At 42.7% G+C, this 12264-nt stretch overlaps 1 long non-coding RNA gene across 2 annotated transcripts in view; it reads left to right on the top strand.

Moving 5' to 3' along the window:
- The first annotated feature begins 2445 nt into the window (after window positions 1-2445).
- The window catches only part of LOC115082356, a 31182-nt gene continuing 21363 nt past the window's right edge, over window positions 2446-12264 (top strand). For both annotated transcript variants that reach the window (XR_003854145.1, XR_003854144.1), the window contains exons 1-2: window positions 2446-2533; window positions 10445-10640. This is a non-coding gene — a long non-coding RNA (uncharacterized LOC115082356). The remainder of the gene's footprint in view (window positions 2534-10444; window positions 10641-12264) is intronic.

Here is a 12264-nt window from a genome sequence, read left to right as displayed (position 1 = left end):
GCGCCCCTAGCACCTCCTTGACAGTGTGCGCCCGAGAGAGGTCTGCTGTCGGCGGCTGTCCCCCAGTTAAGAAAACAGATGCTGAATTTATCAGCGTCCATTTTCCTAACCAGCACACATGCACAGGTTAGGAAAATGGACGCTGACAAATGTCAGTGAAAAGGACCAATGGGCACTAAGTGAAGGAGTGAATAAATTAATATTAAGTGCCTGTCACTTTGATATTGATTTATATACTCCGGTGCCGATAGACAGGTTGGGAGAATGGATGCTGAATTTATCAGCATCTGTTTTCCTAACCTATGGATGTGCCAGGGGTTCAGGAACCGGACACTTGTGAACTGAGTGTCTGCTTCCTGCACAGGACTGCCAGCACCTTTTTTTAACTTTTATTTTTTTTTAAGAATTGTTCCTCCTACTTAATATCCCAAAGATGTTCCTCCTACTTAATATCCCAACGATATTAAGTAGGAGGCAGTACAGAAAAGCATTTTTTTCTGCTTTTCTGTTCTAGTTTTAGAGGAGCTCAGCAATTAATGCCTGCATGGGGCAAGATGTTAATTTCTGATCACTAAGGGCCTCATTTGCTAAAGCTATCGCAGGCTTGCGCTAACAGCGCAAGCCTGCGATAGCTTGCGAAGGTTAGCGCACGCCTGCGCTATCTAAATCGGGGTGGAGTCGGCCCCGGAAGAGGAGGAGTCGGGGCGTCACGGGGGCCGACTCCGTGAAGACGCCGCAGACGGCGAAAAGGTAGGTGCCTTTTCGTGTCCTATTTCGCGCCCAATAGGCCAAACCTTCTATGGTGGCACTATTGGGTGCGAAACCGGCAGCATTCGCACCGCGGCTAGCGCAGGACCGTCCCCCCCCCCCGGGTCGACCCCCCACCCCCCATTAGCGCAATTTTCTAAAGTATCGCAGCCACTGCTATTAATTGCATCAGTAGCATGGGATCTCTTAGTGTTTGGGTTAATTGCCAGGTTCTTGTGGCCCTGGTTTTGGCCTCTGTTGGAAACAGGATGCTGGGCTTGATGGACCCTTGGTCTGACCCAGCATGGCAATTTCTTATTTTCTTATGTTCTTAGAAATGAGGCCCTAAATCGTGCATCCTAGATGCACATTTTTTTTGCATTGGCAGTGAATAGCTAATAGCCTCTTTCACATGCATTTGCATGTGATGAGCACTATTAGTTTCACTCCGCGTTGGACGTGCGTGTAGAGGCGCTAATCCCTTATTGGGGATTAGTTAGCGCCTCCATAACCCACATCCAACTGCTCTGAGTGCACTGTATTGTATTGTCCTGTAAGGGTTGTTGCTATGGAGACTCCCACATGAACAGCCTGAGCTCAGACAGGCAGGCTCCATTCTTTACAATGCAGCCAATGTGTTATTTTTCTGGGAAAACAAAAATGATTGAAACTGACATATATTTCATTTGTGGGATGCACTAATTTGTTTTTTGGGAGCCAACAAATCTAATGAATAGGGCATATTAATCACAGATTGGCCATTCAATTTAAATCAATGCATATCCCTTCTAGGGGTATGATTCTGCTTAGAGCCAGAAGTCATGGCTTCAAATCCCAGATGAGCCCTTTGATTTTCACATACGGGTCTTGGTTGTGGAGGATCAAGTCTCCCCTGCTGAAATAAATTGAAAACTCTGTACTAGTCAAGCTTAGTCTGGTATCTATCTACTATTTGGGATTCTGGTACGTCTGACCTGGATTGGCCTCTGTTGGAAACTGAATACTAGGCTAGATGGATTTTTGATCTGGCCCTGTACAGCAGTTCTTATATTCTTATGAATTGTGCTGGCCTGGCCTGTGTACGATTGCTATGGAGAGGCCCATAGCCTTCAGTTAGGGATTTTGAGTTTGCTAAGGTACAACTGGGAAGGAGGTTCTACACAGCCCTGGGGAACTGGGTTGGCCTACGGGTGATTAGCAATGTGATTCTGTTGGTGTCTCAGGAAAGGTGATTCTGTTGGTGTCTCAGGAAAGGAACTGAAAGTTATGAATGCAAATTGAACACTAATGCATGGAATAAAGTTGCTTTCTACTACAACTGGCTGGCTCTGAGCGGTGTGTTCTAGAGAACTGTGCAGTATCAGGCAGCGACCTGGGACATGAAATAATAAAGCAAACCCAGGATAAAATACTGTAACAAATTTAAATGAACTGGTAAATATAGAAACAGTTGTCAGACAAAACTTTACTTTGGGTTAGATTGTTCAGTTATTACCAACCAGCTTTTACTGGCTAGCTAACTATATTTCCTCCAAGGACTTTCAAAAGGTTTAGTTCATTCTAATGAAGGACTAGACATTATGCCTGTTGAACCTCAGGTGTTTGTATCATGAGCAAACAAGTTTATGCTAATTAGAAAAGGTGTTTCCTGGTTCAGAAGCTATAAGAAGGCAGTCGTCATAATTAAGTTAATATTTGCCCAGTGTGATGTGCATCTGTACAGCTGCTTTGTTGATTTTGCTATTATAGAATGTCAGATTCATCACCATGTTCTCAAGCACAAGGGGTGAGTACAATATGAAGTGCAAAGTTATCCCTTCTTCTGTAGTTTTATGGGAAGGCTCTACAACCCAGTGCTTTTAAAGACAAGTGTGCTTGATATTGTTTGTATAATGAAAAACTCAGTTTTTTCAGACATGCGTCACAATTGTTTACCGATACAAGACAACCTTGAAATCCTTGTGTTCCACTTGGGTCTGTGAGTTAAAAATTCAGCAGCATGCTCTGACTTTCACAAATGAATCCTACTCAGAGATAATGCTTGCATTAGTGCCACCCGAGAGAAATCGTATACTAAGCAGAAGACTTAATGTTCTGTAAATGACAATATCTGATAGTGTTAGTTATTAAGATGTAGACATTTAGGGGAAAACCTTTAAGTCCATATAATACAAGCCAAGTTTCAAATGCAAGGTACCCAAGTGAATCGTGTTTGAATGTCGGGTTGTTATATGGCTGAATGTGTGTGTGTGTGTGTGTATATATATATATATATATATATAAATGGACTAACACAGAAACCACATTACTCCATTCAAGACAACTATGTTATCAAATTCATAGCTAGAATTATACACCAATCTTATCTTCTAAGATTGGCAAACTTTCTGGATGAAATGCTGCATATTCTTGAGAGTGGTACAATTCTATTGGTTTGGTGAAGGCAGTCCTTTAAGAACTTACTAGCTCCACTGAGCAGAGTATTGTGTAGACTTTTTTTTTTTTTTTAAGAACTGCCAAATTACAGAGTTCTTAAAAATGTATATATCCTAAAGCTGTTAACTCTGAAAAATGACAGATACAGAATTCTATGGAGACAAACTTGGATCCGTAAGCATCGACCCATAGATTAGTATTAACTAGAAACATGAATATTTGTTTTTAAAAAGCAGTTATTGCTTTCTATCTGATGTGATTCTTTTTTTTTTTTTTTTTGTAGGAGAGAAGGTGGTGCTCCTTTTGATAAATCCTTTTAATATGTTTACAGCATGTATAATTACCACTGCTTTAGCACTGCTGCTGGTAGGCCTACTCTATCCTGGACGTTTCAATCCAGGGGCAATTCGAGTGATTCCTGTACTGTACATTCCAGTACAAGGAGCTTGCTTGAATTTAAATGAAGGCACCCAATTTCGGTTTCACAATCAACTGAGTAATTCCGAGGTACTCATAAACTTAACAACTTAATTAAAGGTAGAAGAATACATTATTCTGATGATTATCAATGAATCATACTTTTAATGGCTAAAGCAAAGGCGAATAAGGGGTCATTAGGAAGGCTGTAAAAGAGCCAAGAAGAAAGATGACAGATTTTCTTGGATCTAGCAACATATTTTTCCTTGTGAATCTTAGGAATATGATGCATTATTCACACGCACCGTAATACCTGGTAAATAAAATCGCTTACAGCCTGATTTACTAATCTTTCTCCCATTTTTGTATGAATGAGAAATAAAGCTGAGTAAATCAGGTCCTTATACGACATTTCTATAAAACCAGGGGCTGATGGCAATAAAATTTGCGGAAAACGAGCGCTGACTTTTCAGCACCCGCTTTCTTAGCGCACACATGGTGCCTGCAAGGGGGGCGCCATGCAATAAACAAATTAGGGGGTCACGCTAGCAAGGAGGTGCTAGGGTCGCTAACGTGACCTTAGTGCCTCCTTGCTAACGCAAACCCCGTGGTTACCGGCAATCTACCAGTAATGAAAACTGATGCCGATAAACTCGGCATCGGTTTTCCTAACTGCAGTCAGCCAGTTATGAAAAGCGACACCGACTTTATTGGCATCAGTTTTCATTACTGCAGCCGGCCAGTTATGAAAACCGATGCCAAGCATATCGGCGTCGGTCTTCAAAGCAGCTGGCAGAGTTTTTTTTTTCTTGTTTTTTAACTTCAAAAAAAGTACAAAAAAGCTTGCTCCAGGCAGGCGTTAATATCTGCTCCGCCTTATTCCAGCTAAAAGTGTGTGTGTGTGTTGTGAAAGTGCATGCATATTTTATCTGCTATATGACTTGCAAGTTTCACCACGGGGAATCTAGTTGGCTAACTCCCTTTGAAAACTGATCTCATTGGGGCAGATTTTCAAAGGGTTACGCGTGTAATTTAAGCGCATAACCCTGAAATCCTGCTCCTGTGCGCGCCGAGCCTATTTTGCATAGGCTCAGTGACACGCGCAAGCCCTGGGACATGCGTATGTCCCGGGGCTTTGAAAAAGGGGCAGGAAGGGGGCATGGGTGGGGCGCCGGTCCAGGGGTGGGACCAAGGCCTCCGGCACAGCGGCCATGCCGGGGATGGCGTACCGGAGATGGCGTGCCGGGGATGGTGCGCCAGAGGCAGGCATAACTAATGAAATAAAGATGGGGGGATTTAGGTAGGGCTGGGGGGTGGGTTAGATAGGGGAAGGGAGGGGAAGGTGGGGGGAGCGGAAGGAAAGTTCCCTCCGAGGCCGCTCTGATTTCGGAGTGGCCTCGGAGGGAATGGGGAAAGCCAACGGGGCTCCCCTAGGGCTCGACGCGTGCAAGGTGCACAAGTGTGCACTCCCTTGTGCGCACCGACCCCGGATTTTATAACATGCTCGCGGCTGCGTGCGCATGTTATAAAATTGGGTGTACATTTGTTCGCACCGGGTAATGCGCACAAATGTCCCCCGCGCGCGCAGGTTATAAAATCTGCTCCATTATGTTTTAATTTCCCATGATGGATTATATTGAAAACACAATTCCTATTCCCATTCCACTGTTTAATAACCAATTGTCTGAAAAGACAATCTGCATCCTCAGATTTAACAAATAAAAGACAAATTAATTTAGGTTACATGTTGCTAAAAATATATTTATATCTATTCATTACCTCCCCACTCCCACCCCCCAAAAAAGACATTTAAATTAAACTTGGGGAGGAAAATTTTCAGATAGCCAATTTACCCTGATAAATGGTTTTGAAAATTTGCTGGAAGGTGGCAAATCTTATCCAGCCTGCTGCCCCTAAATGTTGCCACCCTAGGCACAAACATAATGGGTGTCTATTGACAAATTCAGGGTTGAAGGTTGCACTCCCACAAGTGTGTTTAGATTGGAGGAAGACAATATCACACATTGATTATATTTTCATGGGGCAAAGATCAAAATACTATTATTCTTGATGCTTTAAATGTTTTTGTTTTAAAATGTTTTGAGAATGCAGATCAAAATTTGTGATAGATGGATCATATCCACAAATCTTCTAACTAGTGAACCAAGACTGGTTTTTTTTTCATGATCCTAATTAATGATAATTATTCATTGATGGTAGTTGAAGAGTGAGTTCTAATTAATATGGAGGAATGGAGGCTATTTGAGTTTAAAGATGAATAGCATGAGCAAGACTCATCATTAGCTAGAGCTGGGTTGGGCAAACTTTTTAAAATGAGGCCACATTTCTGGCTCTCATTTGTAGCAGGGGCTGGGGTCTACCTTGGAGCTTCTGGAGTGGGAGGGGGAGTCCTCCTTGGAGCTTTTCATGAACGAGGGTCCTTTTTGGCATTTATTGGACAGGGGCAGAGAGGGTCACCCTTAAAGCTCTCTCTCTCTCTTGCTCTCTCTTTCACTCATATGCTCTCATTCCCTCTAATATAACTTTCTCCCTCTCCCTCATTCTTACTCACTACTTCTACTACCACCACCAGCCTAGGGCCTTCCTTTCTCTTCCGCTGCTAAAGGGATGGGCTCTACTAGTGGCTCTGGGGCCTCATTTTTTCTTAAGCCAATGTCATCAACAGAGCTCTGATATCGCAACAGTGCATGCGACGAAAGGCCTGCGAGGATTATGTTGATTACTGGAGTCAGTGACACAGTTAGACCAACATAAGAGTTATCTAAAGAGATTTTTATGCACTCTCGCTCATTCTCACTCACTTCTTCTGCAGCCACTAGTTGCCCCAGGAATTCTATTTCTCTTTGGCTGCCAGCTTGATGGGCTACACTGGCATCCCCAGGGTCTCAATTTCTCTTTGGCCTCCAGTGGGATGGGTTCTACCAGTGGTGCTGGAACCTCCCTTTCTCTTTGGCTGCCAGGAGGATTGGTTCTGCTAGTGGTCCCAGGGGCTCCTTTTGTCTTCAGCTGACATCATGTACAGAGGCTCACATGCCCAGTAATGGGCTTGTGAGGATGCCTTTGGTTACTGGCATCGACTAGCTGGGAATAATAGAGCACCAGCATGAGACAGGCGTGCTACATTAAACAGGATAATGGGCTGGTTCTGGCCCATGGGCCATAGTTTGCCCAGTCCTGAGCTAGAGGACATAAAGGGTCAAGTAAGGCATTTTTCATGACTAAGGGAACAAGGGCATATTTGAAGATAAAAAAATAGGGATCCAGAGAATAGTAAGGAAAGACATGCATAAGAACTGGGAAAATAATGATTTAAAGAGCACAGAAGAGATGAAATATGAGTAGTTAAATGAGTTAAATGAAAAATGAGTAGTTAAATCACAAGCAGACTGTGATACATTGCAGGAGGACCTTGCAAGACTTAAAGATTGGGCATCCAAATGGCAGATGAAATTTAATGTGAACAAGTGCAAGGTGTTGCATATAGGGAAAAATAACCGTTGCTGTAGTTACACGATGTTAGGTTCCATATTAGGAGCTACCACCCAGGAAAAAGATCTAGGCATCATAGTGGATAATACTTTAAAATCGTCAGCTCAGTGTGCTGAGCAGTCAAAAAAGCAAATAGAATGTTAGGAATTATTAGGAAGGGAATGGTTAATAGAACGGAAAATGTCATAATGCCTCTATATTGCTCCATGGTGAGACCACACCTTGAATACTGTGTACAATTCTGGTCGCCGCATCTCAAAAAAGATATAGTTGCGATGGAGAAGGTACAGAGAAGGGCAACCAAAATGATAAAGGGGATGGAACAGCTTCCCTATGAGGAAAGGCTGAAGAGATTAGGGCTGTTCAGCTTGGAGAAGAGATGGCTGACGGGGGATATGATAGAGGTCTTTAAGATCATGAGAGGTCTTGAACGAGTAGATGTGACGGTTATTTTCACTTTCGAATAATAGAAGGACTAGGGGACATTCCATGAAGTTAGCAAGTAGCACATTTAAGACTAATCGGAGAAAATTCTTATTCACTCAACGCACAATAAAGCTCTGGAATTTGTTGCCAGAGGATGTGGTTAGTGTAGCTGGGTTCAAAAAAGGTTTGGATAAGTTCATTAATGGCTATTAATCAATTTTACTTAGGGAATAGCCACTGCTATTAATTGCATCAGTAGCATGGGATCTTCTTAGTGTTTGGGTAATTGCCAGATTCTTGTGGCCTGGTTTTGGCCTCTGTTGGAAACAGGATGCTGGGCTTGATGGACCCTTGGTCTGACCCAGCATGGCAATTTCTTATGTTCTTATGTTCTTTCTTAAATAGATCTGAAGTAAGGAAATAAGTGATTGTGAGGAGAGAATGAGCCAGTTTTCACTTTCTGTAGGTGGGCTGGTATAATTAAATTGTGGGGAAGAGATTTTGGAAGGACAGGTAGGAAGTGATAAAGGCAGCAGCTTTTTGTTGGTTGATGTCAATCTTGACTTTAAAGTAGTTGGCAATGTCCTAGTCATTAAGGGAGAAAGGAAGTAAAGTGGAAGTTGTTTTGATGCAAGAGACAATGATGAGTGGCAGATACTGGGAGTTGACTGCTAATAGAGAAAAAGTAATATTATTTGGTAGGGATGTGAATCGTTTTAGGACGATTAAAATTATCGTCCGATAATTTTAATATCGTCTTAAACCGTTATGGAACACAATACAATAGAGATTCTAACGATTTATCGTTATAAATCGTTAGAATCGTGAGCCGGCACACTAAAACCCCCTAAAACCCACCCCCGACCCTTTAAATTAAATCCCCCACCCTCCCGAACCCCCCCCCAAATGACTTAAATAACCTGCGGGTCCAGCGGCGGTCCGGAACGGCAGCGGTCCGGAACGGGCTCCTGCTCCTGAATCTTGTTGTCTTCAGCCGGCGCCATTTTCCAAAATGGCGCCGAAAAATGGCGGCGGCCATAGACGAACACGATTGGACGGCAGGAGGTCCTTCCGGACCCCCGCTGGACTTTTGGCAAGTCTCGTGGGGGTCAGGAGGCCCCCCACAAGCTGGCCAAAAGTTCCTGGAGGTCCAGCGGGGGTCAGGGAGCGATTTCCCGCTGCGAATCGTTTTCGTACGGAAAATGGCGCCGGCAGGAGATCGACTGCAGGAGGTTGTTCAGCGAGGCGCCGGAACCCTCGCTAAACGACCTCCTGCAGTCGATCTCCTGCTGGCGCCATTTTCCGTACGGAAAATGGCGCCGGCCATACGCGTATGGCCGGCGCCATTTTCCATACGAAAACGATTCGCGGCGGGAAAATCGCTCCCTGACCCCCGCTGGACCTCCAGGAACTTTTGGCCAGCTTGTGGGGGGCCTCCTGACCCCCACGAGACTTGCCAAAAGTCCAGCGGGGGTCCGGAAGGACCTCCTGCCGTCCAATCGTGTTCGTCTATGGCCGCTGCCATTTTTCGGCGCCATTTTGGAAAATGGCGCCGGCTGAAGACAACAAGATTCAGGAGCAGGAGCCCGTTCCGGACCGCTGCCGTTCCGGACCGCCGCTGGACCCGCAGGTTATTTAAGTCATTTGGGGGGGGGTTCGGGAGGGTGGGGGATTTAATTTAAAGGGTCGGGGGTGGGTTTTAGGGGGTTTTAATGTGCCGGTTTTGCGATTTTTCGATTTTTTGATTTTTCACGATTTTTCACGATTTTTCACGATATTTTACCCCCCCAAACGGCAACAATACGATTCCCTCCCCCTCCCAGCCGAAATCGATCGTTAAGACGATCGAGGACACGATTCACATCCCTATTATTTGGTATTAGAAGAGAGTTGAAATAGCTAAGCATAAATTTATTTTGAATAAGTCAACATGCCATCATAACTGTCTCCAGAAATGCTGCAGGTGCATACACTACATGTCAGTTCTTATAGGGCACTGTATAGTTTTTAAAAGCTACAGTTACTACAATGTTTGCTCCTATTCCTCTTTAACAGGTCCGTGAATATGCAGGAGGTGCTATGCAATGTGCTGGTTTCAAGGCAAATGCATCAGATTAGTCCAGTAAAGTAGCAATATATTTTGGAACCAGCATTTTTAATTATTAGTCTAATATCACAGAATGCACTATAAAGTTAAAAAGTGGACGATTACATATGCCTAGCTGGAATGTTAGTGCCCATCTCTATGGATTTGTAAAACAGGTACCATGTACAGTATAATAGGCTTTATCCTGTGTACAGACTTTTTGAGGACTATTATGTTATGCTATGCAATATTGGAACAATGGTGTGCACAAATTTGATCTCCTCACTTGTCGTATTCAAGGTGCAGTCTCACCATGGAGCGATACAGAGGCATTATGACATCCACAGTTTTAGTCACCATTCCCTTCCTAATAATTCCTAACATTCTGTTTGCTTTTTTGACAGTTGCAGCACACTGAGCTGATGATTTCCATTATGATGCCTAGATCTCTTTCCTGGGTGGTAACTCCTAATATGGAACCTAACATTGTGTAACTACAACAAGGGTTATTTTTCCCTATCTGCAACACCTTGCACTTGTCCACATTAAATTTCATCTACCATTTGGAAGCCCAATCTTCCAGCCTCACAAGGTCCTCCTGCAATTTATCACAATCCACTTGAGATTTAACTGCTCTGAATAATTTTGTATCATCCACAAATTTGATCTCCTCACTTGTCGTATCCCTTTCCAGATCATTTATAAATATATTAAAAAGCACCTATCCAAGTACAGATCCCTGAGGCACTCCACTGTTTACCTTTTTCTACTGTGAAAACAAAACCATTTAACCCTACTCTTTGTTTCCTGTCTTTTAACCAGTTTGTAATCCACAAAAAGATGCAAGGATAGTTGTGGGAACGGCTAATTTCTGCCACATGAAAATGTTATCTGGCATAAGAGAAGCAGAAAAGGACTGAGAAGAAGTCTCTTGTTTCATGCATTGGCCAAGAAGAGAATGAATCATCAGGGAAATTGAATTGAGGATGAGTGAAAGAAGAACTGGATTGAGAAACAGGTGTGCAAAAAAAAAAAGATGTTAAAATGAGTTTTGAGGAGCATAAGAAATTATTTAAGTCCGTTTTAATTTCAGTGATCAATAGTAAGCTTAATCATCTCTATTGAATGAATTATTCATTTGTATCTGTACTTGCTGCAGTGATCAATAAATCCTTTGCTCACCTCAATAAGAGTTCAGCTTCTTTTCTGTGTCTATGCACTGTTGTGCTGTTTTACAGCACAAATTATGAAATCTTCAGTATAGATATGAATACTGTCTATCCTTCACACCAGAAAACATTTTGGCAACATCACTAATGGTATGTATATCTGCTCTAAAAGTATGACACTGTTATTTCATGGTGGCCTCTGAAACACAATTCTGAATCCCAAACGAGCATTCACTGCCTGCATTCTTTTAACCTATACAGGGAATTCTCATCTGACAAAGAACCTTTAGTGAGCTAGAAATACGGTGGTATAAAAATAAATACCTATAGCAAAGTGAACCAGTGGATTTAGCATAATGAGATCATTAGATAATTCACAGGGACATTTATCAAAATGTGTTATGGCCCCAATGACTGTGATATTTATCGCAATGTGTGGTGTGAATGCACATTTTTTTAATTTATTCAAAGGGGTGGGATTGGGGAGGATCAATGAAAATGAGGGGCATTATCACAGCATGTGGTTTAACAGGTGCCACACTAAACTGGTTCAAAACATTTCTAGAAAACAGAGGATACAGAGTCAAAATTCATAATAAAGAATCCCAATACCACCCTTCTAATAGAGGAGTGCCGCAAGGATCATCACTTTCACCCACCCTTTTCAATGTCTACCTGCTACCACTCTGCCAACTACTAACAAAATTAAGCCTGAAACATTTCCTTTTTGCAGATGACGTACAGATCGTAATCCCTATAAAAGAATCAATCTCAAAAACAATGGAATACTGGGACAGTTGCCTATTAGAAATTAAACTTCTCCTCAACAGTCTAAACCTTGTACTCAATGCTTCGAAAACAGAATTCCTGCTCATATCACCGGAAAACAATAACACACTTCCTAAACCACCCACACTCCTTCAAACAACCCACGTAAGAGACTTAGGAGCCATCCTAGACAATCGTCTCAACCTCAAAACATTCATTAACCAAACCACCAAAGATTGCTTCTACAAATTACATATCCTGAAAAGAATAAAACCGCTGTTTCACACTCAGGACTTCAGAACAATCTTGCAAGCAATAATCTTTTCCAAACTAGATTATTGCAACTCATTACTATTAGGCCTCCCAGCTTCTTACACCAAACCTTTACAAATGGTTCAGAACTCTGCAGCCAGAGTCCTTACAAATTCCAGGAAAATTGACCACATTTCACCTATTCTCAAAAACCTCCATTGGCTTCCGATCCACTATAGAATCATGTACAAAACCATTAACATCATATACAAAACTATCAACCAACACACGCAACTTGACCTACAAATACCACTTAAAAAATTCACCTCCGCCAGGCCTATCAGGGAACACTACAAAGAGTCACTCCAAATTCCAAAGGCCAAAACCTACCAACATAAATCCTTGAGTCTCAGAGCCTTCTCATCAGCAGGTCCAGCTCTCTGGAACTCGATC

The sequence above is a fragment of the Rhinatrema bivittatum genome, unplaced genomic scaffold (genome assembly GCF_901001135.1).
Source record: "Rhinatrema bivittatum unplaced genomic scaffold, aRhiBiv1.1, whole genome shotgun sequence".
Classification (NCBI taxonomy): domain Eukaryota; kingdom Metazoa; phylum Chordata; class Amphibia; order Gymnophiona; family Rhinatrematidae; genus Rhinatrema; species Rhinatrema bivittatum.
The sequence above is the reverse complement of the archived record's forward strand: the minus strand, read 5'-3'. Positions and strand labels throughout refer to the sequence as shown.